At 34.0% G+C, this 26,639-nt stretch overlaps 1 protein-coding gene across 1 annotated transcript in view; it reads left to right on the top strand.

Annotated features, from left to right (window-relative positions):
• LOC308176731 (uncharacterized protein) overlaps nucleotides 1-26,639 on the top strand; it is a 583,853-nt gene that overhangs the window by 388,361 nt on the left and 168,853 nt on the right. Inside the window, exons 17-19 of the mRNA XM_080552863.1 lie at nucleotides 15,409-15,582; nucleotides 17,729-17,844; nucleotides 18,408-18,470. The gene's annotated coding sequence lies outside the window, so the exon portion shown is untranslated. The remainder of the gene's footprint in view (nucleotides 1-15,408; nucleotides 15,583-17,728; nucleotides 17,845-18,407; nucleotides 18,471-26,639) is intronic.

Genomic DNA, 26,639 nt, shown 5'->3' on the forward strand with positions numbered 1-26,639 from the left:
TCTCTCCTGGATGCTGAATGGATAAAAGCTGGAACAGAATGTTTTAATGTAACTCTGATTGACCTTTATATTCACCACACTGTCTGGCTTTAATTCTTCTTAGAATTCCATTAACATTTGCTGAATGCATATACAATTATATTTGTATACACAGAAAGCTTTGCTATGAACTCTGGTCTTCAATAGAAATGTAATGTTTTTATGCCAGCCATGAGGATTGCAAATCTCTGATTATGGGATTACATTTTCTGCAATCAGGAGTGTTTTGTGACAGAATATTTTTAGTTTCCTTGTATGTTTTGTCTCTTTGCTCTTCATCTGTGAATATGTTCCTTCTCTAAATTTCCTTCTTCACTGGATTTGCCGCACAAAGAATTTATGAATGGGTGAGACATCCATTCATCTCTTTTAGCTGTGTGCATTCAGGCTCTGTGGCTCTTCTCATCTTTTGTAAGAAGAGATTCATTTTCCACTATTGTGAAAATGGAATTAATTCTTAGATTTATGATTTTTAAGCATTTGTTTTTTGAGAGCATAAGCACATAAAACAGTTGTTATGCAAACCAAGTGCATCTGGCTGAATCTTTTTCTTTGGTCTCCTGTAAAAGGACTTGTTCATAAAGTTCACCCTTTGTTGTTTAGAGACATAACAAAAATTGGGCAGGATTTAATTTTCCAGCAACGTAAACAGTTGTAATTTCAATAATCTTATATTCTTATCCTAAGTTTAAATGGGCAAAAAAAAGGAGAAAGAAATATAGCACTTTGGGAGGAAGGGACTGACAGAGTGTGGAAGCTTGGAACAGGATACTAAGATGTCTGGGTTCAGCCTGTGGCATGTCATTAAGTCATATACTGAATAAATACAGCAGGTTTAGAACTCGTGCATTGGCTGTGATTCATAATTAAGTGTACGGTTTCCTGACACTGTCTCATGAAAGGCATGACAGACCCACAAAGTAATACTGGGAACCTGGAGTGCCTGTGATATTAGTTGTGGGCTTTGTGTTGCTTTTCTTTTTGAGGTTGTTTGCTTTTTCTGGTAGGAAAATTAAGATGAATTTAGTGCGGAAAGTCAGGAATCTGATAAACGTTGTCAATAGCTGGATAATGGTTCATTACAAGTACAGAAAATAGGAGGAAGTAAAAAACAAACAAACAAATAAAATCACCACCAAAACATATGAATATCTTCTTGTTTCTAGAGGTCTTTTATCGTAAATAAACAAGGTAAAACATGGATACAGCCCAACCAGGATGGCCTTGGAGGTGAAAGAGATCTCTTTCTTCTGTAAATTGTCTCACCAAACTGTACATTTTTAGAGAGCACCTGCATCTTTTTCTTCAGCACTCAAAATCTGCTCCTGTGACATCTTTGGCTTCCAACACAGCAGCTGGCAGTAATTAGGGAACTTGCAGCTCAGACCTGGTTTATACTTAAACTGCCGATGGTCTGCCCTTCTCAGGCAGGGAATTTGCTCAATGATCATAATCATTTCTGAAATTTTGTTTCTGTTTTTTGAACTCTGAATCCTAACTCCAGCCTCAAGCCCACATGGATTCTCAAAATGTTCTTTGTAAACAGAAAGTTTGACCTTTATCCTGACCTCAGTCTTGGCTCACCTGTCACTTCAATACTCTATATAGATGTGCTCTTATCCTCACACTTCCACATTTGACTTCCCTTGGTTTGTGTGTGTTTTTCTGGTGTGCTGGTGCTCATGTGGTTCATTCTTGACCTGTGGTGCCACATCTGCTCTCAGCCACCCCTGCCTGGTGTTTATGTGATGGTAGGTTGATGCCTTCAACTATCAGGTCACCTGGGTGAGAGACAATGAGAGATACTTGGATGTACCTAAAATTTTGATCAGACCCAGTAACTTGTCTTCTTGTGTTTCCATTTCTAAAAGGAAAATATTTTAAAAGGTGGATTTTTTTATTTTATTTTATTATTTTTTTCACTTAGTCCTCACCAAAACAAGTGTTCTAGTGGAAATGGAAATAGAACAAAGAGGCAACTTCTTTGCCAGAAATCTGGTGTGGAGGCAGCAACTGTGACTGCTCTGCAGCACATCCCACATGCTAATTACTGTAATGCAGGTCAAAGTGATGATAGATATTAGGCAAGGTCCAGACAGTATCTAAAAAAACTTTATTTTTCACCATTATTTTTCAATATACATTTTTTTCTGAGTATCTATCATCTTTCCTCATTCTGTTTTTGTTAAGGACTTCTGATGAGTTAGTACATAAGTATCTCAAGAACTAGCGACTGTCTGGTTTTATGTATTTATTTTCAGGTGGGTTATGGCTTGAATGAGTGTGCTGTATAATATCAAGGTAGTTTTTGCTGCTTATGAGGGCAGCTCATGTCAATATCCTTTTTGCTGGGGTTATTAGAATAAACCTGTCACTATTAAATTTTCTGGTCGAACTGCAGCAAATTAAGTATTTTAAAATTACCTCCTAAACAGAACTTTTGACTAAGATTTCCTAGACTTATTTTTCTGAAGAATACCCTTGTGCATATATACATATATATACAATTTTTTTCAAGTACCATTATTCAAACATGAATTATTTAAATAGAGAGAAGTTTTAATATTTAAATCATACAGAAGAAAAAATTAATAGCAGACCTGAAAGATTCAAAACTGTAATAGTGACCTCTAGTGACTATAGATCTAAGCAAGTCTTCCAGAACAAGCTTTGATTTGCTGTAAATCTAGTATATTATAGAAGTTTAGAATGGCATTATATTATTTATGAGAGAGATTTTTGCTTTTCTGCCTTTTTCATGAAATTCATGATTTGTAGCTAAAACTGGTACCTGGTTAAATGTTCGTTTCTTAATAATCCTTGAACATATTTTAATACATTTATTCTACTGTGAAAGTAATTAAATCTTATTTGAAGCGCATCTGGACTTCTTTGCTGTGTGTTTTCTGGCACATAGAACAGAAAATGAGAATACCCCCAAATGACTTCACACCTCATCTCAAACTCTTTATAAGGATTTAATTTTACAGAATGTTGTCTCCTGTGATCTTAGTCCTCCGGTAGCTTTTACTGAAAACTTCTCATGTAACTTTTTTTTATTATTTTTGGGATAATATTCCTAAAAACACCAAATATTGTCCTTTTAATGTCATCATTAAATCACACTGCTGACACTACATTGGTTTTGAATGATACTGCCTTGAACACAGTGGACACTCAGAGCACCTAATGTTTAGTCGTAGTGTAATCATAGACAACTTTTACGTCTAACACTGGTTGTCAGACATAAACTTAATTTGACTCCCACTATCTATGCACATAGTGTATAGGGTCATTTATTACCTAATCATCTTCTAAGTTTTCTGGTATTCTCCCTTTTGCTTACTGCAAAAGCTTTACTTACTTAATAGTTAGCTGTATATTTCTTTTTACTGATATGCACTGAAAGCAACTTTTTGTTGTTGTTGCTAAATATGCAACTGCTGATCTTGTTTATCACACACCATTTAAACTCCACACTGAACACAGTCATTAATTTCCTCTTTAGCATCTTCGTGTCACAACATTTTTGTTGTAACATTTGTAAAGTATTTTGCAGCAGAAGGTAGTACTGATAGCTGCAAGCATTTAAATCCAAGAATTAGTTGTGGAGATTGCAGAATAGGTTTAGAAAACATTGCATTTAGTAAATTTGGACTTTTTTTTTTTTTTTTCTTAATCTGACTACTGGCTCCATAGAGTTTAGGATTTTTGCTTCCAGGCTTCTCTTTGAAATTTAATTTCAACACCTCCAAATTTTCAGAAAACAGGATTTGAAGAGTCAGAGCATGAACAAAAATATCAGATATGTTTAACAGATATTCATTATCAATTTATGAATCCTGGCACAACTTCAGTGTTTCTCTTTTATATCTAGCAAACTGCAGCAGAAATAAATAATCATGAGCATGCAGTGATTTCAGATGAGACTTGAGGTACTCAGAAAATTTTTTCAAATACTTCAGCAAGTTTTTTACTATTATTGAGTTCAAAACATGGTTCTCATTAACCTGAGCAGTAGTTTGTTCATTTCTAGAGTTCATAAGGAAAGAATGCACAGACATCTTTGCTGCTCACACAAAATAATATTGAGGGACAGAGGGGGAACTGGGCATGTGGCTGTGTTATAACTGTACACCAAGAAACATTCCAAAAGATCAGGCTAACTTCTAAATGTTCTTGTCACAATGGTTGGAAATAGATCTCCAGATTAATATATATGGCTACAATTGCACTTTTTTTTAGAGTCCTTCTAGACCTTGAAATTAAGGACTGAACTATTCTGCTGATAAAAATTTGATATTACATTTAAATTGTGTGTATATATATATATACACATATATATATGGAAGATATATATACATGTTTTACAGAGATGCACAAATAATAGCTGTCGTTAAGCTATGTGAGACCATTGTTCTTAGAATTAATATGGCCCGAAAACGAATAATGACAAGAGAGTTATCAACTGGAGAGCAACCAGAAGAAAATAATGCGAAAAATTAGAGACTTAAGATACACGAACTGCGAGGAAAGCTTCTGAGAATTGGGGGATGTTTAGTCTAAAGAAATGTAAGGGGATAAGTACTTCTGACCTTCAGGCACATAAAGAGATGCTGCAAGATGTGTATAAGATACAAGGAAGAGGCATAAACTGAAAGAAGAAAAAATTAGGTTTGGACACTAAGATAAAATTTTCAGTATTAAGGATAAGTTCTTGGTAAATTAGCATGAAGAGTAAAATGTATTGCCTGGCAGACTGACGTAGGCAGATCTCCTCCCTAGGCTGTGGCAGGTGTAGAACATGGTCAGCATTACACATTGGCTTTTGCCAATGCAATGTTGTAAATTTCTAGTTCTGCAGTGTCCTGAAATGTTATGTTTAAAAAAAAAAAATTATTCACAAGTGGACAGCCTCTCCTTGTCATCTTCAGTGTATCGTACAATCATACCTTTATTTTCATCTCCGTATACAAGGATATGCATATCTGTGCTATTTTGGCACTGATATGCATAGATAATATGTGTTTGTATCCCCTTTGTATTTGGTAATCATCAGCTGCTAAAATATAACCATTTGTCTTAAATTCAATGTTAGGTGGTTGGGAGGTGTGGAGGTGGTTGTTTAGATGCTTTAGATGATTCTTACTGATTTCCTATGTAAAGGAAAACAGTAGAACCAACAAACGAACAAAAAGTCAATCATTTTTCTTGGTTCATGGCAATTCAGCTCAGACTGTATCTCCAGAGTTAGGCCTTCTGATACAAGATGAAAACTTCTACTCTGTCCACAGAGTTGAGAATTGGTTGTGTTCTGCGAGTTCATCAGCTGCTACCCCTAATGGGTTTAGGAACTAGGAATATTTGCTAAGGCCTTGACTGTTTGATTTACTGCTCTAAAATGACATTGATTTTTCTGCAGGATGAAATAAGTCAATTGTTAGTGGTTAAAGATAGAATACACTATAAGCAAACGTTATTTGATTCTGAGTTTTCAGAGAGATTTTTAGAGCAAGTCAGTATCAAGAATTAGACTTATGGCTTCAGGACAATATGTATTTTAAACATTGTTTTTTAATTTTTCAAGGATTAAAGAGAAATTTATATTAACAGGCAACATACAAAACAAAGTATATGAGTCATATTGTGGTCTATAATAATAATAAAACATACCCTTCTTTAGAGCCAAATGGGACTAAATGTCTCTGAAACTACTGACTGAAAAGTCTGATTTAGTCATGCTATAGCAACGTTACACAAGCAGTGTTACAAAAGCAATAACAACTTTGAAAGAGGAAAAGAAATACAAATGCTCTTTAAACCTCTTCTCCACCAAGAGAAGTTGAAGTAAAATATAACCCAAATGGAAGGTCTAAACTTAACATTTGTCATTTTTGGTATAATTCAGTCAGATTTGGAAGATTACATCATCATATATGTACCTCATCCTAGGTCTCTAGAGACAAGAACACAAAGTATAATATTCAAAGCTCATGAGCTAAGCAGAAAACAGGCAAAGAAAAATAAGATTCTTTGTTTCATTTCTCCTCCTGATATAGAAAGTAGGAAAAGCAACTGAATGTATTACTATAAAACAAAAAAAGTGAATGTTTCATTTAGATAGTATTGAAATGAAATATTTTAGATTTTTTTTTCTGTTTCATATAATTCAACTGAATTATACAGGGAGACTAAAATATGACTAGTCAGAAGGAAACAGTGTCAGACCAGCATATAAATAAGTGGAACAAAAGACAGTGAGAAATGTGAGCAATTTCTAATTGATTTAAAGGAGATGCTACAGGCTACACTATGTGGCCAAAGATTATGATATCTTTGTTCTGTAATTAGTGACATAATTTTCTGAGAAAAGATTGCTCTAATTCTGATATAACCTCATGGTGACACTGCTTAGAGGTTGTACAGTTAGGTGTATATACAGCTCCTATTGTGCAGGGTGTTTTGTGGTTTTTGTTTCTTTGCATTGTGTTGTTACATGTGTTATGAATAGATTTATTCCTTATTAACCAGTTTTCTTTTCAGTCGGGAGGAGATAGAGTTTGAAAAATATTTTCAGTGAGTCATTTAGAGTTAATTTCACTGAGAATCTGAACTCCTTTTAACTATTAGCAAATATGCAACATTGCTCCAGGGTTTGTTGTTTCTTTCATGTTTGGTTTGACCAATCTGATATTTTTCTTGTTTGCTGAATAGCAGAATTGTCCTTGATGAGTTTTTCAGGTCTTTCCAATCCCTAGATGTTGAAAACCCCAGAGAATGATTCATGATGATTTCAGTGCCTGGTAGGACAAAAATTTTTATTTATTTACTGGTAGATTCTGTATGTTTACGTCATTGCTAAATGGAGGCCAGATTATTTGGTCAGTCATGCATAAAAAGAGATGGTTGTTTGATTTAATATTTTAGTTAGGGATTATTTTGCAGAGGAAGTTATTTTGATTGCATAGTAAAGTGATTCATATCATGGTCTTTGAGATTACATAGCAGAATTTACTATCATCAGCAAAGTCTCTTTTTTTTTTTTTTTCCAATTGGAAAATTATAGTAAAATCAAGACTGTATTTTCCAAAGGGTAAATCTTTAACAGAAAGTACACTGCTGCTTTGGAGAAAAGCATATCTTTTTGAACTTTCTTGAATCTATTGAGCATTTAAGATTTTCAAAAGCTTAAATCTCAGTTAGTGAACATAATTTTCAATAGTGCTCAATATCACCCAAACTTTATTGCTGACAAGAATCCTGAAAATTAAGATTATTTGTAGATTTAGTCATGCAGGCTGTGGAGCCCTGCTGTAAGGTGCTGTGTTCTCACCTTCACCCAAAAATGGTGGTGGCTGAGAGTATGTATTTTAGTGGAATAAATTTTGATCGGTATTTTACTCTTATTTGATTTTGATAGCATTTCTGAGATTTGTCTAGGGGAATAAGATTTAGTATTACTGGTTTATGTCCATAATCTTATTATTGCTATCATAAACCATTAATAAAGGCTTTTTTTTTTTTTTTGAAATTGTACTAGCAAAAAATGTGAGAAAAAAGCTAAAGAAATGAATGAATTGAGTAATTAAAGTGAGTATCTGAGAATAAAATAACTGTATCATTGAGGAAGCCTCAAATAAAATCTTATCAAAAGTTTTATGGACAAAGCAGATATTAACTGACAGTTAGTTCCCAGGCTTTGTTTTTATAACTTTTAACACTAAAACCCATCAAAGATGTAATACAAATCATTAAAGTGTTCCAAGAAGTGGAGTTCCAATTATCTAAATTACAGAAACAAACCTAGCATAAAGCATTTGCCTCTGTCCATGCTTTTTTTTTTTTTAATAGCATTCCTCAAAAGCACTAGCTACTGTCACTGCTGATAATAGCACTCCTCCCTACCCCCACACACCCTTTTTTCCCCACTTTTTGCCTCTACTCAATCTCTTGAGACAACAGAGCTTTGGGGACAATGCAGTTTGGTGCTGCACACTTGGAAAATTGCACTAGTGGATGTTTATCACTCTTCAATACTATTTACATTATGAATTTAGTAATATAATTCTAAGGGTACATTATAGGTGACAATGATAAGCTTACCAGCTTACAGACTCTGAGGCAGATAATTACACACTGTAAGGCAGAAGCATCTCCTCTTCGAAGAGTGCTGGAGTACCTCTATCATGCAGACAGGCAAAGAACAAATCCTCCATGTTCAGCATGTCCTACATTTGTGGGTAATTGATACAGGTATATCACTTACTGGTAGAACCTATTTAGAGATCACAACCTCCCTAGACTGGAGTTGAAAAGTACACCATGTTGCTCTCTATTTAAAAAATAATAATAATATTAATCTTTCTCTAAGGTGACATACAGCTCCTGGTACAAATACTTAGATTGGACTGTGTAGGCAGGATCTGGACTACTAAGAAGATATTGTGCGATGATTATTTCAAACTCTGCTTTGCCTGTCTCCATTAGCTTTTTATTTTTCTGCTGCCTGTTAAAGGAGAGCCAGATCTGAAGGTTATATTCACTTACCCAAATGTCAAGTTCTGTGTGAACAACTCAGCTGACATTTTTCTCTATGCTTGGTAAAGAATGATCCAAATGTCTGACAGTAGTGCTATACCAACTGTATCCCACTAGCCATGTTCAGACATGAAAGCTCAATTTGGTCATTGTCTCAGAAAGTTGATAAAGACCTGAAACTGGAAAATGTTAACATAATAGCTTGACATTTTAGTGTTCTTTTTTTTCTTTTTTTTTTCTTTTTTTTTTTTTTTCCTGTTTGGCCTGGATTGGAAGTGATTTCATGGATTTAAACGAAGGGAAATATACTATTTCTGAAAGATTTTAGATAAGTCTGAAAGACTACTGCCACTTCAGCCTTTTCTTGCACACTCATCTTTTAGCACTATATAAAGCCCCCTATTGCCAAGAATTATTGCTTTCAGAAAGTGAGAGGTGATTCTCTCTTTAATGCTCAGAAATTTATGGTGTGTCAGATTTCCAAAATAACATGAGTCAGTAGTATCTGATTAGAGAGCTAATCAGCATCCTATAACATTTATATCCAAACACGTAAACTCAAGGCAGAACAGTTGTTAAAACCTATCTTTTATGTGTGTTACTTCAAGTATTTGATGCTTTGGTGAAAGGAAATTTCTTGGCTAGATGCACCATGTTCCAAATATTATCTTAGGCAGACACCAACAAATATCTCCAAATAATATCAGTGGCCTGAAATATGTCAGCTGTCTAGGGAGACACCTTCAGATCCCAAGAGATTAATAGGATTTGTGCTGAACTGGAATTGTGCTCTGGATCCAAGCCAGCTCTGTGGGCATGCACTCCAGAAAAAGTCACGTGTGTCAGTCTCTCTTGCTCCAACTGGACTAAATGGTGGGGAACACTGAGTGTCTTAATGACTCACTGGCCTCGGACAATGCTGTTACTGGCTGGAATAATAAATAAAAAGGAGTGCAGAAGACAGGAAGGAGACTCATTTCACATGTGGTGCTTTTAAATATTATCAGGGTGTTTCTCTCTCTATTGCAGAGTATATGCCAGACCAGCACAGTTGACGTGTGGTATTTTGTTTAATAGTATATGGACTGAAACTCTTGCCTAGTTAAGGAGCCCTAGAGATTATGCTTCATTTTCTCCCTTCTGCATGAGACTGTATGCCAATTCTCAATCTGATAACAACCCAAAATATTTAAAATACTTTAAGTTATCTTTTTCACCATTTTTCCCCCAATTTTTTGCAGTTCTTTTAGGTTTACTTGGGTTTGTTTTAAAGAAGAAAGTTTTATCCAAAGCATTGAAAAATGTAAATAATTGTCCTGGAAAAGTAAGAAGCTGGTAAACAGAAATCAAGACCAAGTGCTGCTTAGCCAAACTCTCATAACAAACTAGGAACTTCCTGGGAGAAGTAGCGCAACAACACATCTCTCACATTCTTTCTCTCTGAGCTTTATTACTCCTTGACATACCTTGAATGTGCTCTCAGCCTTGTGTGTGGATGCTTTCATATTAGAGGTAAAAGTAGAAGCCAATGACTCTCTGCCTGTCACTCACTTACAGACCATGATAAAATATCACATCATCCCTGGCATGCTGTGCTCCTCTGAGATCTTCCCTTCCCTTCCCTTCCTGAGTGAGGAATAAGGAGCTGCCATTTGCATTTCCATCATTGCTTGTCTTACCCAGGTAGACAAAGCAGCTGGCATCAACTCAAGCTTTTCCGGGCCTTCTTTTTAAATGCTATGGCAGCAAGAAAACATTAGAAATATTGTAAATTACAAGCAATACAGAGTCTTATTGGAGAAGAAAAAAGTTGTTAATGTTACTTTGAATGGAACTGGTCTGTGTTGCCGCGATTGCTGTGATGACTGGATGAACTGGAGCTCAGGAACCAATTTATTTTAGAGCTCAGAAAAACAAGTCTCTGTGAGAAAAGTTGTTGAATAGAGATCTGCAGTAAAAAAAAAAAAAAAAAGTAGAAATCTTGTGTTTCTCCTATTAACCACTAAAATCCTGTAAACAGGAAACACTTGGAACAGATCTTGACATTGAAAGCAGAAATGTGGGCAAAACAGTTCTAAATTTTGTTGTTGTTGTTTATGTTTTTTTACTGGAAACCTCTAAAGAAAAACATCCTAGCCCTTTTTTCTCCATTTGTTAGGCTCACAAGGGAAATCACATCATCCAAGCCATAGGAAGACATGTATTGCTGGGATATCTGTGAGAGGATATTCAAATCATGACTTTGACAAAACCGGTAGTTTAACAACCTTTTTTTGACATGATCATATTTTGCTGTTTAAAACCTGCTTGTACATAATTAGATACTCAATTCATATGATTGACAATAGTTATTTGCTTACTTTAAAAAATAAGCAAATAGTTTGACAAGACAAGAAAGGAATGAAACTAATACTTTGTGTCACTGTTCATGAAAAACAGGCTGTAAACATATAAAGTGTTCAGACAGCTAATGTCTATCTGATATATCGACTGAGACTTTTCATTGCAAGTACTATATTTCTGTGCTTCTATTCAGAAATTACCCACATATAATTCAATTTTTGAGTCTTATTTCGTCAGTGAATATTTTAAAGATATGTAACCATACCTTTTACATTTCTGGAAGATTGTTTCTAGCAGTTTCTCTGATTTTCCATGTTTGGTATTTCTTGTTCTTTCTTTAATTTTTTGTTCATGTTGTTGAGCGCTGTTTGCACTTTTATGTAACATATATTAACTATAACTATATATATATAATGGTTATTAAATTTATAACTATATATTTACATTTAATATGTAGGATACATTTCATGAAGGAAACCCATACGAAATTGAGGGATCAATGCATATGCCTCATCATAGGTTATACGTTGGATATTCTGTTGATCTGAAACATCAACAAGGATCTGGCAGGTATGATGCAGAACTTGGAGAAGATGCATGCCATTTTGGATCAACAGCTTTAGTCTAGGGCTAAAATATGTCAGGGCATCTGAAATGGCAATCAGCACCTATGTTTAGGGCATTAAACTCAGCCTTGGAGTTTTTCTGAAAGGAAAATAGAAGTGCAAAGGTATGCTTCACTGATCATCACAATGTACAGCAACAGCCTTATATTGACTCTTAACTGATATAGGACAACTCCCATCTTGCTCAAGAATTTAAACTACTGAAAAAAAAAAAAGAAAAAAGAAAAGAAAAAACAAAGCATCAAAACTGTAGTAAGGCCCATTCCTATTGTCCATTCTTTCTTTTCTGCAGATATTTTCACATGTTTATATTAACAGGAATTCATGCCACCATTTTTCTCCAATGTCTTTTGTGGAATTGTATTTTGCCCTCTTTTTTGTATTTTGTGTGCAGCCTTGCATTTTTAAAACCCTTGTTTTGGGCTTGAACTGCAGGTTTGACTCAGCTAGTTAAAATGCCCTGTTTAAAATACAAAGAGTACATGAAAGCACAAGTAGTTAATTAGGTTGCATTTTTATGAGAAAAGTTCAAGGGATGCTTAGCTAAAAGTTTTGTAGACATAAGCAATGGAACAGCACACTTCCTACAGTATGAACAGCTTTTTTTGTACTTATGCTGCTTCAGCACTTTTTGATTAGCTGGTTTAATTTTGCCAACTAAATCTCAACCCTCCAGCTTGCTCTGTAGCCACAGGCAGGATCTGATCTGTAACCTTTTTTTCTGTTCTTTCACTCTAAAACCAGGCAGCTAAAATGCTATTAGAATCTGGTGCCAAAGTCAGGTTACAGAAATTGCTCTCTAATCCACATAATGTTTTAATATACTAGATAAAATAAGAACTAAATGTATTTTCAACAGTTTAGCAGTAATATGCAGTGATACATGTCTGGCGAGTGAGTGTCTCAAAGTTGAAGAGACACCTCCAAGAGAGCTCTTGGGTTTGCTCCCTGCTGAGCTGACATTCTGCTGAGGTTCAGCAGTTTTTGAAGACTCTTCTCATTTCACAGGCATTAGGCTGTGTATGTCATGGTAGGCAATATTCCCTAACAGTTCTGTGTGCTATAGTATTGCACAGGGGATTAAATTTCTTATTTTCATTTCTAAAGGATGCAGGTGAATTGCATCATATAGGTGCTTTCTCTGGTTTGTTATTATTTATATATGGAAAGGTTATTTAATATGAAAGAAGGCTATTTAATAGCAATCTAAAAAAATGTACTATTTTCAGCATGCATAGTATTACAAATACTTCACTACGGATTTATTTATTTATTTTTTATGCAAAAATAAATAAATATTTCTCAAAATTAGAAAATAAGTTTTCGTTCACCTCATACTGAACTAAATATGACTGGTGTCTAAAATACCTGGACTAAATATTTTGAGTGGGTATATCTTATTTGCTGGCATGTAACACCGTCACTATCTTCACCCTTATAACTAGGACTGGGATTTCTGTACTATGTTATATGATAGTGAAGCCTGATGTTGTGTTTTGCATAAGAATATGTGGATAAGAGAACAAAGTCCCATTGATTTTGAATTGCCTCTGTGATAAAATGGAGAAGTTACAAAAGTTTTTCCTTCAAGAAGGGATATACTCGTCATCATTTTTCACTATAATTGTGCTTGAAAAATTGCTTTTGTGCTTGTTCTATCTACGGTGTTTATAATTAATATTCCATAATGTGTAGGAAACCAAAATACCTTTGCTAACAGCTGGATAGTGTGTACCTGAATTTCTGCCATCTGGTCCTACTGTCTTAGCTAATACAGTGGGCTGAACTTACCATAAACTCAATATTCAATGGAAATTAGAGGAAGTAGCAGAGAGGATGAGTGGAAGAGAGAAGGAAAAAAAAAATACATATAGCAAGAAATGTAATTTTATCATTAGCTATTCATTTAAAATACTATTCCAAATTTCTGTATGTTATGTCACATTCAGTATTAAAAAAAAAAAAACTATTTTATTATGCTAATAGATACAAATATTAATCAATACTCTATCTTTAGTCCTTTGCCCTTTCTACCCTAGTCACTGAAATATGCCAGAACCCTTACCCATACATCCCCACCTCAGCTTTTATCTAACTAACATGTTTCTGTTGCCTAGATACAACTGGAACACGTGAAAGAATGCTACAGAACTGCTGTCAAGATGGCCATTTTATTACAGTGATTTATAAATGGATTATCTGTGAAAATGGCTCAGCCTTTTATGCAAGCACCCTACAGAGGCAGACATAACTCTAATTGGCTGGTCTTGACAACAGGTCTTGCTTTCCTGTAATTTTACAGCAGTAGGCAGATGCTTTACTGCAAATGACAGCAATCTAACCAGGAAGAATTAGACAATTTCTAGTAGTGTTAACCTCTAAGTGTATTCATGCATTTTTTCCTGTTCTTTGTCTCAGATTCCTTTGTGAATCTGACCACCCGCAACCCAGAACCATATTTTCTTCTGAATTCTCTTTAACAAGAGGGAGCAATGAGGACCAACAAATTGCCAAGGCAGGAAGAAATTGTTGCAACTGAAAACCATGGACCAGATCTTTTCTTTCTGCCTTGCAAAACAAATACTATATTGAAGTGAAAGTTCAGATGGGTCGACATTTGTATTGCAAGCTGTTGCTTGCCTTATAGCACGTTTTAGTGTGACTTTTCAATTATTAATCTCTTTTGCAATGCTCAGCCCTTTCTGCAAATGAAAGGAAATTAGCTCAAAACAGTGTGATAAATACTCTCACTTAAATAATTTTTATTTTCTGATTTTTTCTATAACTGTTTTGTGAGAAATGCAACCAATTATTATCCGTTAGACAGCAGATTGGCCAGATTAATTCTTCAGATAAAGAATTTCTGAAAATTCTCTAGAAGAAAGGAAAAGAAAGTCTTACAGCAAGGAGTGTGTCCATTTTCTTTCTTTCCAGCAAACTCACTGAATAAAAAGTTGATGAAGAAACAAGCATTTTCTGATTAAAAATGTAGATATGAGGCCACTAGTATATGACATTTTCCACCACAGATTGATACTATTTATCAAAAGTAAAGCAGGAACTAGTGATTGCAAGTGTCAAAAAGCATGTTTTCTGTTTTTATTTTCTGGCATTCAAGATCAAGGATTATAACAGTTATTTTCTTAGCAGCTTACAGAATTTATGTATTGTAACAATTATAGTGTTAAGAAGCACATCTCTAAATAGCAAAATGCATTTTTTTCTAGTTCATGTATTTAATCTTTGGAAGGGTTTGCCAAAGCTGAAGTTGTTGCAGAACTTCATTTTCATATAAAGAATAGTTATGGTAGTGCATTGAGCCCCTCTGTTTATCTGTAACGGCATAACACAGTATAAAAACACAGGTACAAATAGTAAAAAGTAAATGTTACACATAGTGATTCTTTAAAAGCTACCACTGAGTAATGTAAGAAAACTAGAAATTCTGTTGTGATTCTAAAAAAAAAAAAAAAAAAAAAGTGTTTTTAAAATACTTTAGACAAAGAAGTGTCTCACAAAAAAAAAAATTTACATTACAGCCTGTTCAAAAAAAAATTTTTAGTTTAGTCTTGCAGTGTTTTCTTCTAATTCTCACAGCATAGTAGACTGCACCATTCTAGCCTTGTTTTGTATAATTGTGCAGAAAGATTATTTAAGCATTAGGAACTTTAATTATGCAGAAGCTTTACTGAGGGATTTTAAATAAAAGATTTGTGCATATCATATTACAATGTGCAAAGTAAATATATTTCTTACGGTTGTATAAAAAAATACTGAGGATGGGAGAATTTAATCAATATGACAATTTGATCAATCGTAACTACACAGTGACCTCTTTTTTTTTTTTTTTTTTTCTCCTCAGATACATTGGAACAAGAATTTTTAAAACACTTTAGCTCCATGTAGGTTTTCAGTCCCTTACAGAGGCTGTCATCTATGTTGTACTGCCTAAGGAGTCCTGAATACAATAGGAATGATGTGGCAGATCAGTGACCACATCTGTTTCAGTCTGATTCTCCATGGCTTACACCCCAAGGTAATGTGCCAGCTGTTCTGTTCAGACGGGTGAGACATGTTTGTCAGCAGTTTAAAAAAAAAAAAAGTTTTGAAGAAAAGAGCAAAAAGACAAAAAAATCTCTTGAATCTCACCTCTTCTGGAAAAGTTTCATAAAGTCTGAACCTCTTATACATCCCATAGGAGTTTTCAGAAAGCCACCCCTCTTAGGGTTCTAGCTATGGCAAGGATTACAATGTTATGTATCACAGATGTTATAAGTGGGATCACAAATCTGACAAAACTGTACTGCTTATTTTAGTTTTTGGGATCACCATAAAAGTGTGGTTGTAACTGGAAGCAGTCTAGAATCAGATCATCCAAGGCACCAGAGACAAAGAGAGTGTCAACTGTAAACACCTCATAGTTCACATAGCATTCCTGTTAAGCCCCTCTCCTTTTAAATTTATACATAGGGAATATCATGCATGTACTTTAATCCTAATTCAGCAAAGTATTTTTAAATGTTTCTGCACATCTACTTGTGGTTTTGTTATACTGAAGTATTATGTGTGAAATCCTGTGTCGATGACTTTGGAGAAAAAAAAAATCATTGATTTTAATTAGTCTGGGAGTTTAACCATACCTACTAAATGGTGTGAGTTTAAACATACAACCCTACTTTTTGCATATGCCCATTTGAAACTTACTTCTATGTATGTCAAGAATGATTCATTCATAGCTGAGTAATATTATGAATAACTTTAATGAGTTTGTAAGCAACACTCAGTTTAAAATTTTAACCTGTATATTCTAAAAATAAAAATATAATATATGACATGTGAAGGAGATGTATTATAATCAAACATTTGTTTATACATTGCAATTTAATAAGCACTGACACAATTTGCCATAATGACTTCCAGAGGGTAGTGCTGTGCCACAAATCCATTAATTCTGCAGGAGGAGCAAAGGAGGCACATTGATTTCTTTGTATGCCATGATTATAGCCTAGGAAACTATTTTTGACTAAACTATTCATTAAGTTGTTTCATTTTCATCATTCACAAAGAACAACCCTGGTACTATAGTGTGTTCTTGCTTCTTACAAAACAGTGGGAAAAAAATGCACAGCATTCCCATTTAAGTTAAGGGTGATAGACTCACAAAATAAACACACTTCCAGCTTTCCTTCCTCATATTCTCTTTGTTTTAAAACTGTATTTTACTGACTGCAAAAGTTAAAGGGAAAAAAAATAAAAAAAAAAATACATGAGGACAGATGATTAGCAGGAAAAACAGTGAATTAAATCAAAAAGTACTTCAGTCATAGCTCTGGCCTAAATTGGAATGAAACACCCTAATTACAAGGAAACACTCTTTTTGCTAAGTGTAGGTTAGTACTGAGTCTTATTTCCAAGCAGAGCTACTCAGAGAAAAATATAAAATGCTGAAATAATAGTAATTTCAGGAGAAAAAGTCTGCTTCTAGTTAGGATCTTGGCTATTTACATAAATTCTGTCCAAGGGAGGATTAGGAGTAGTCATCCTGTGTTTCTGATTTCTTTTTTTTTTATTTAGTTTTCCAGTTACTGGGATAACTTGACAAAGAAACCACATGCGTAACACGAGAGTGACTTTTTGTCAAATAATTTATTTTAATATGGGCAAAGATGAGCAGCATTCCTTAACAAACAGCATTTTGACTTTTGTGTGCTGCTGTTACAGAGCACAGTTACTGCAGAAAATTATGGGCTCTGTTAGTCGATTTTCAAAATGACTGTTTTTATTACCTTCATGGATTATAATTTATGGATTAAGCTAATTACACATAAAGACTTGAATCTCAAGTATCTAATCATTATATTTCAACAACACTAAATATTATAGTTGAAAGCTGAATACCTTTCCTTGAAAACTCTGTTATTAAGCTATAAGTATGATCATTTCAGCATTTTAGGATTTGTTTTTCTTTTTTTTACTGTATCATAAGAACAATAGAATCAGTCATGGGCCCTAAATGTGTAAAGGTATATCTATTTTGGGGTAATACTTCACTGCAGTTTGTAGAAGCCTGTAGGCACAGCATTGCCGAGGTTTGCTACCTCTAGCCTAGGTAGTTAGATTGCTTCTTAGTGATTTGTACATCACAGGGAACTATTTCCAGGACCATTTTTTTTCTTTTCCAGGAAAATGCTAGTATTGGAAAATTCCTTGTCATCTGCTGACACTGAAATATACAAGAGCTGGTGGTTGTTTCCTCAGTCCTCATGACCTGGAAAGAGGTCAAGCTTGCTCTGGACATGTAAGGAATTACCTAGTCTTTCTTCTGGGATTGCAAATCACTGGTCAACCTTTCCATAGCTACTGCAGTTCCATATGCCATTAAGCAGTTCATCTCTCACTTCTTTGGAAGTACTTCTTTTTCTTAAGTAATAGAACTTACTATAAAAGAGGTGAATTAGTATGATGCAAATTTAGAAGAAAAAAAAAAAAAGATGCTTCTGGAATAAATTTGGCACAGTTAAGTTTTTTTTAAATCATAAACCTGGTTAACAAAAGAAAAACTATCCCATTGTGCCATATTTCCAAAGCATTTTAAAGTGAATCACATCAAAATATAGTCATTACAAAGTGATATCACAACAGAACCTTAAGGGAAAAGGTTTCTCTCTATAATGTAATTAAATAGCTAATCATTTGCCACTGCAAAATGTATCCAAATTTCATTTCTGTGGTTTTTGCTTTGTTTATAAAAGTGACTTTCTATTCTTTCCCTCCAAAGAATATAACATTTAGTTTTAAAATCATCTGCCCAACGTACACTAATCTTACAGTAGTATCATTTTTCTTTTGTTGCTTTCTCAGGATCTGCTATTTGATGGTTTGCTGCAGATTAGAACAGAACAACCATATGCCAAACAAATCCAGGTAGGACACTGCATTTAATACAATTTGTTTAAGAAAATAAAGTAGATTTAGATCTTTTTTAAAGAGATCAGAGTCTTAGATAGAGGACTCTTCCCCACTGACATACTATGCAAGTGCTTCAACTTCAAGCAGGCTCAGAAGCATTAGCACGTTGGACTCCTGTCATCTTCAACAATTTCACCTCAGGAAACAGCAAGAGGAATCAGTGGCAGGTTTGGGTTATGCTGCTGCTTTTTTTTCTTCTTTTTTCTTCCTTCCTCAATAATTGATCTACCTCACCTCAGAATTACAGTCTAACAGCCTTTTTGCTACTGCAGGATTAAAGGCCAATGACAACGTCTTTCATATTTTCATCTCTCTTTCTGAATGAGCATGTTTTAGGTGGTGAGAGTTTGTTGTACTGAAGATCTTATGTGTATTAGAAGGCTTTTAGGAGGTTTTGTGGCTTGCAGTGTGTTTTCAGAAGAGAAACAGAGGTCTGGACCACTTTGTTATAACAAATGCATGTTGCATGATTCCCTCTGTGGAATGTCTCTGCCTGCAGTGTCATTTCTTACATAGACAAACGTAGGAAGTGTTCCTTTAAAATCACTGTTTAAACTTTTGTCCACATACATGGATGTTCCTGTGCATGCACATACACATTTTGACTGCTTTAACAAATGGAAGCAGAGGTATAATTGCCCTTGCTCAGTTTGGCTGTCCTCCAAAATGATGCAGAAAGTCACTTCTCCAAATTGTCCTTAACTGAACTATAAAAATATGTCCTGGAACTGGCTGTATAGGACCCATATGTATGTTTGGCATATATTATTATTTTTCTGCACAGGGAGTATATTTCTGCATGTTTGTGGGAGGTATGCACAGGAAGCCATATGAAGAGTTATATTTCTATGTGTGGGATTACGTTTTTAAGGGAAACAGCATGTATGACCAGAATTTGTCTCCACACTTTTGTAAATGACATAATATTAATATATACTCTAGACATTAGAGACATATGATCTCAGACCATCTCTGAAAGAGGACATGGGAGAATTACTGATTAGAGAAGCTTGTTTATCTGGGTAGGGATCAAAGGGGCAAAACGTAGTCCATAGCACTCACCATTTTTTAATTATAAACTCCAATTAAGTGATGCAGAATAATCTTCAGCATTCCATCTGGCAGCTACAAGGAGAGAGCTAGAATAGCAGTTAACAACATTAATCAAGGCTTGAAGTAGACAGGTTCAAGTACTGCAGGCTTTGTTTAAAAAAAAAATAGTAGGGGACAGGCTTAGCCTTTGAATAACGTTCCAAAAACACTGCATACAGCACAAGAGCCTGCAACATTAACCCTTTACTCTTTCTTTAACCTTTTGAGCGCTGACATTTTCAGATGGCCAGCATACTGTCATTCACTACTATTTGCTCCTGTCGTCCATGGGGTTAATACTGAAGCTTGGGAAAGACAGAATTATCACATGTTGTTGAAACACCCACCTCATGCCAAACACTAAGGGCCACTTAAGAAAAAATCCATGAATGTTATCCACGTTAAAATGGTTTCAAAAAAAAAACCAAAGCAACCTTATTTCTTTTCAATTATTTTAACAACTGATACTGAAGATCATCAACCTATTTTTACATGTGATATGCTGTATTGGAGACTATACAATATGTATCATTTTACTTTGTTTCTGCTCAAAAGAGAAATAGAAAAATATTTATATTGTCAATGAGAAAACTGTTAACACACTATATATATGGTATGTTCACATATAGCGGCACATACATTTATATGTGTACGTAGTCAATAGGCATATTGACTACAAGCATAATAATTGGCATAATTAGCATTTCATGCAGAGGAAAATCCTTGACATCACTGTACAAGAAGGACTGTATGCTGTTGTCCTGGTCTGTGGTCAGTCTTTACCAGTACAAAAGAAACCCCACTACCATTCCAACCTAGCAACACAGAATAGTCATAATAATAGGATAAGTTTACTGAAAGCATTTTTCTAAAGCTTACAAGTAGAGCTAGAAAAGGCATTTGTTAGCAACTTTCTTGAAAACTGTAGCATAAATGTATCAGATATTTTCTATGAATTTGAGTCAATTTTAAGAAATTGTCCCAGTAAAAAGCTCTCCAAAAATCTAATATGGATTTTTTTAATTAGCTTCAAGTTTCAAACAGATTGAATAATAATAATAATAATAATATCAGATGCCTTGACTACTTAGTTCAGTTTAAATATCCTATATTGTTTGGTTCTTTTTCTTTCCAGCTTACCATAGAGCTGATGAGAAAAAAAAAATAAAAAATGTTTGCACAATTATTTTTAGATAGATTTTAGTTTATACTTCAAGTCATCAAGGGAGTTTTTTCAACAGAATCCTTGATGTCAAGAAAGGATGAAGGCACAAATTGTTGAAGAAAACAGTCAAAAAATATACTACATTATTTTTATATCTATCTTTACATACCACTGTTGGTATGTAGCATTGGCTTGAATCCTCAGAAATAGAGTTAATGATTTCTGTAAGGACACATGTATTTCCAAGAAATGTTGAGAAGAAAATCAAATATGTAATAGATATTTGGGTGGATAAACTTTATTTTTACTACAGACTTAATAAGATGTAAAAATTTTGATTTATACCACATTAAACCTTTCAAAAGTTTATCCGTTTGGAAGCTATGCTAAATGTACTTCATACAAATTTATATCGGAATTTAGTACAAGAGATTCCCCAGATAGAGTGGAAAACAGTACCATGTCCCTTACTTGGGAGGGACTATTTTTTTAATTTTTTTGTGACTCCTGCTCTTCTGTAGATGTTTTGGTAAAATCAGATTACTTTCATCTGAATGCCTTATGGATTGAAAGCTTTTTGGCCTAGGCCAAACAGCAAGCTTGATCTGAGATTTTTTGAAGTATCTCAAGATTGTCAAAACATCAGCTTTTAGAGGGATACTTAAAAGTGCCAAATGCCTGCCTAGTAAGCATCTGAATTAAATGGTTATGAATTAAGGCAATGAAAAAAAAATTGAGAAAATTACTTTTTCTGCATTGCTTCCCAGTGTTTGCCTAACCTCTTTGCAGAGTTTTCAACTATGTGTATGACCTTTGCTTTACTGAATATAGTTTCAACATACATGAGTAAAACACAGCCCAAGAGTTGCACAGATTTTTATCAAAATGCAGTCTGTCTCATCTCTGAAAGTGATGGTCTGACTACACAAAGGTATGCAAATAACTTAAAATTAATTCCCAGAGATCAGTAGTAAAGATCTGTTTCATTATTCTGTTATACTCTGCTGAGAAGTTAGGATTGAATAGTAGATATTCAATAGTTTTTGCTGTAATGGACAATAACAGGTATTTAAAAATCACAGTAAAATATCTAAACTATTTTGGATACGTTATACAGACTATTTCTGTGTTGTGTGCTGGCACATTGTTTAAGACTGGTAAAAGGTATTTTCAGAAGATACAGAATTGTAAAAAATAAGCTTGAGGTTATTGTCTTATTTGGGCTTCTGAAATAGGAGAATAATTGGATTCATTTAAGCACTGTTAATGCAATGATATAAATGATATACGTTATATAAATGTTATATATATGTGTGTGTGTATATATATGTTATATAAATGATATATGTTAATGCAATGATATAAATTTAATGCTATGTAGTACATGTTTCTGCAGTTACTAAAAAATAAATAAAAAAAATAATCTAGCCATAACTGATTCTCTACTACTACAAAAGGGAGTAAAGGAAAAAGATCATTTGGACTTACTGAAATCAATGCAGCATATCTGTTGATACTGAAGATTGGGGTCAATAGAGCATTACCTCAAACATCTGGATTTTTGAGAATTTCATGGACTAAAAATAAATAATATTAAGCCCCTGAGGAAATTCCCAGGCAATTAAGGGATAACTTGATGCCAGAGAAGTATGAAAGTTCAGCTGAGGGTGAAATGTTTCTCTTCAGTTCTCTTCTTTCTTCTGACTTTTGGCAGGTGAAATCTTTCCTTATTTAAAAATTGAAATAGACAGAAGAAACAGCTCCAGTGTTATTGTATTAGGTTAAATGTATATTATATTCCCAAGCTACGTATAGGCTTTTGAGTCATTATGATTTTATGAATTTTGAGTAATTCTTATGACATGGTATAAAGTTAGGCTTTAATTCTAATGAAATGCAATCAATGCATTATTCAAAATTATCAGAATGAAATTATGTTTACCGATAGGTTTTCCTTCATTGTTCCTGGTTTCTGTTGACCACAGCTAGGCCATGGCAGTAAATCATGTCAATACTGAGAAAAAATATTTGGAGCCTTAGCAGGGTTCATATTATTTACTCATCTGAGTTGGAAAAAAAAAATGAAGACACACATTCTGAGGGAACAGTACAAGCCAGATCCAAATTTTAATTTTAAAATGTTCCATCTCAGACAGTAAAGATTTTTGTCCAAGGAACATAACCAGAATAATTTTCAGCACTTTGGGGGAAATTAGGTTTTATTACAGATACATAGATACTCCGAAAGCTAGTTTTGTTAGACTGCTATGCCCATTCAGAGGTCACCCTTCTGGTGGTGGGGCCATCCACAGGCTGAATCAGCTACAGCTGTACAGGTTCCTGCTTTAACACTTTAATTTCAATTGCCATTGCTGACAAACCAATCTTCTCTTTGAAGTAAACTTAAGTGCAAGTAACCGCTTTCCAAAGATAAAACAGACTGTCAAGCTGAAGTGCAGTTTATCTGTGGAAGCACACTTCACTGGTCGTGCAGTACTGGTAGATTTCAGCCCTCCTGGATGACTGCTGTCACCTTCACTAGCACTCAGTTCAATTCCAAAATAAATAAGTGGGGAAGAAAAACAGTTCCAACAGTTGTTTTTGGAACTGAATCAAAAGAAAAATATGAACTGTGATAGGAAAAAAATATATATATCCTAAGAAAAACAGCACAGTATCTGAGAAATATATAAATAAATAAGAGTTTCTATACAGTTTGTTTTAAACATTTTTCTACCACCAAATTCTCTAAAAATCAGCAGCAATTCACTAATTGTTTTTACTTTCACTTTCTTAATCGCCTGGATACACAGGCCAAATCTTTTTATGAGATAGCCATTCAGATGTAACTGTTCCTCATTAAACAATATGGTCACCTGCTTGGGATTACATGCATAAGGCAACAATGTGATTTAACTGAAGGAAGTCAGCTGCCCTGTCTTAGCAACAGAATTCTTAATTTGATGCTTACATGGGGTTTTTCATTAAATTCATTAATCTTCAATAATGTCTCTGCAAAAGAGACAGATAATCCTTAATAAAAAGGTCTTTTCTTAGGATCAGTTAGTTTAAAGGTATTGAGCTTGCATTAAAAGAAATTATGTTTTGAATTACTGTTATCTCCTGATTTGATTTCCTTTTTTTTTTTTTTTTGTTTCCTAGGTTAAACTTCACCTTTGCATGCTCTTTACTCCAAATATACACAAGATATTAGTTTAACTTCTTGATACACAGACTTAATCTCTTCATATTGCTGGAATATTCACTTTACTGAGCAGGAGTGAAATAAGAAGGTTCGAATGTATCCTTTTGACACCAATGCAAAAGCATGCATAGGATGGTGCATCTAAATAGAAGAATTTTAATACATTTCACATAATTATATTTCTATCCTATATCTTTTCAATTTATTCTTCTGGATTAGCAGGTTGATATTCTAATTGTTAGTATCACATTCATACACGTTACTACATGAAAGCTAAATGCCCAGCATAGTATCAAAAACACATGTGGATGAGAACATAGAAAAGGTTTCTGTTGACCCAGTTGGGGTAGTTCTGTACAGGATCAAGATGGAAACACAGCAAGTAATTTAAATAACTAGACTGATATCAGTTGTATTTTCTCCTTGCAATATATAAGTACTAATGTTGCAATTGCATGATGAAATGAAGACCAAAGCAATCAATTCCTGTCAGTAAAATCTAGCTTAATGTTTATCATGGGAAATCCAATAAAATTGCTGTAGATACTTACAATTGAATATGAGGTTTACAAAATTACTAAAATTATTGGATATGATCCTGTTTTCACTGTAAGGAATAATACCTTAAGGATTTCAGTAAGACAGAATTTACTCATTCTGGAACCAGGCATATCTTTTGATTAGTTGTCATTCTATCTAAACTGGAGTTAAATAAAATTTAAGATGAAAAATACATAAAGAAACATGGGGGCATGACTCTATGAAGTTGCTGTAGCTCTTATTGAGTGTAAATACAGTAATTTGCTCTTTTTGTATTGAACCCATATGAGTTTTTGGCTGAATAAACAAATATTGATTCAGCAGTTGCAAAGGAATTTAAGCCCCAGATCTCAGTCATAATTTCACTTTTATTTTATATCCATGGACCTATTTCTGATAGATAGTGGAAAAGTCAATTCTTTGATTTAATGTGGTTAGAGTGAAGCTTGGGAGAGAGTAATTTGTCTCCAATTTGTCTGCTAAGCAAAGTTTCATGAAAGAAATGCTAGTTTGTTGAGTCTATTTTCTTCAAAGTACAAACATGATGAAGTACAAACAAAAATGACAAACCTTTACCAAATCATTGCAGATTTCCAAAACAACTCTATTAAGCTACAACTATTTAAAAATTACATATATATATATATATTTATATATTTATATATATATATGCCTATCTCTGCATGTAAGGGTATGTCTCCTTGTTTTAATGACTCACTCTCATTAAGTTCACTCTCGGCAGGCTCTCTAACTCTTCCTGTCAGTGTCTCATCGCTATCATGCTGAAGATATGTCTGTATTTTTTAAGTTTCTTCCTTCTAGACTGGATGAAAACTAAGATCTAAGAGAAATTAAGATGCAACTTCCTTAACATTTGCTAGTTTAAAGTATTTAATATTAGTTTAAATTAATTGTTTTTGTTTTGCTTTACTTTGTGGGGTGTTTTGTTTGTTTGTTTGTTTTCCACAAAATGAACATCTGGGAGATGGCAGGGTAGCAGCTAAGCAGCTTTTAAGAAGCAGAGTCCTCAGCCAAGAGGCAATGTTGATGATGAGAGCTCTTATTCCATTTTATTTGCAAAGCCAAGCAGGCGAGTTCTGACAGACTAGAAGTGATCACATAGTCAAGTAACAGTTATTTGAGAGATGACAATTAGCAGGTAAATACTAGACTGTTTTTCAGCAAATCCTAATCTTCTTCTGCCATGGTGCTGGTGTATGCATGAATGACTTCACTGACTACAGCACCGTACTAAGCAGTCCAAGCAAGTTTAGCTTGCTAATATGTGAAATATTTTGCATTGAGATTAAATGAAAAAGAAATTATCAGTATTCTCAATACAGATAGATGGGAAATATTAAAGGATTAAAAATATGTTCAGTTACTATCCAAAAGATTTGTTTAATTGTATGTTCTTTTTAGGAAATCATCTTACTTGTAAGTGAAACCGAGAAACTACTAAGCTGCCAGTAAAACAGACTCCATAGAAAGACAGTCATTTAGTACTACACCAAGAATTAACTCAGTTCTGTCACCTTAATTTCATAGGCAATGCATGTTTCTATTTATTATTGTATTTCTCATCTCCCTACTAAATTTCAGTGTAACCTTTAATGTTCACATTGTAACTCTGTTATAGGAATCTATACAGAATTAAATAAAATTCTTACCTTGTCTGCTTAGGAGATGGAGCATTTCTTAGCAAACAGCTAGTCCATAGCTAAGTTTTGTCCTTAAAATCCTATCATCTTAAAATTACTCTTTAAATGTAAACAAAGACTTGCAAGGCAGAAATGCCTTACACTTCTGTATTTACATGAAACTGAATAATATAGTACAGCCTACTAAAAAGCCAATGTATTCCTTACATATAAATGTTTCAACTATGGAGCAATAAAAACTCCATTTAAAATTAGAAATAAATGAAGTTTTAAATTTCAAATATATAGAATGCTTTGCCAACTCCTGAAAGAAATTTAGTAGAAATTCTTATGGAGATGGAAAGAAAGAAAATTAAATATAAATTGATACTAGGTAGCTATTTGAGGGAATGAAAAAGCTGACAAACCTTGTGCTTCTTGGTATATAATTACATAAAATGCTTCAGTCTAAGACTAAGGGC

Source organism: Anser brachyrhynchus, assembly GCF_964034855.1.
Source record: "Anser brachyrhynchus genome assembly, chromosome: 12".
Classification (NCBI taxonomy): domain Eukaryota; kingdom Metazoa; phylum Chordata; class Aves; order Anseriformes; family Anatidae; genus Anser; species Anser brachyrhynchus.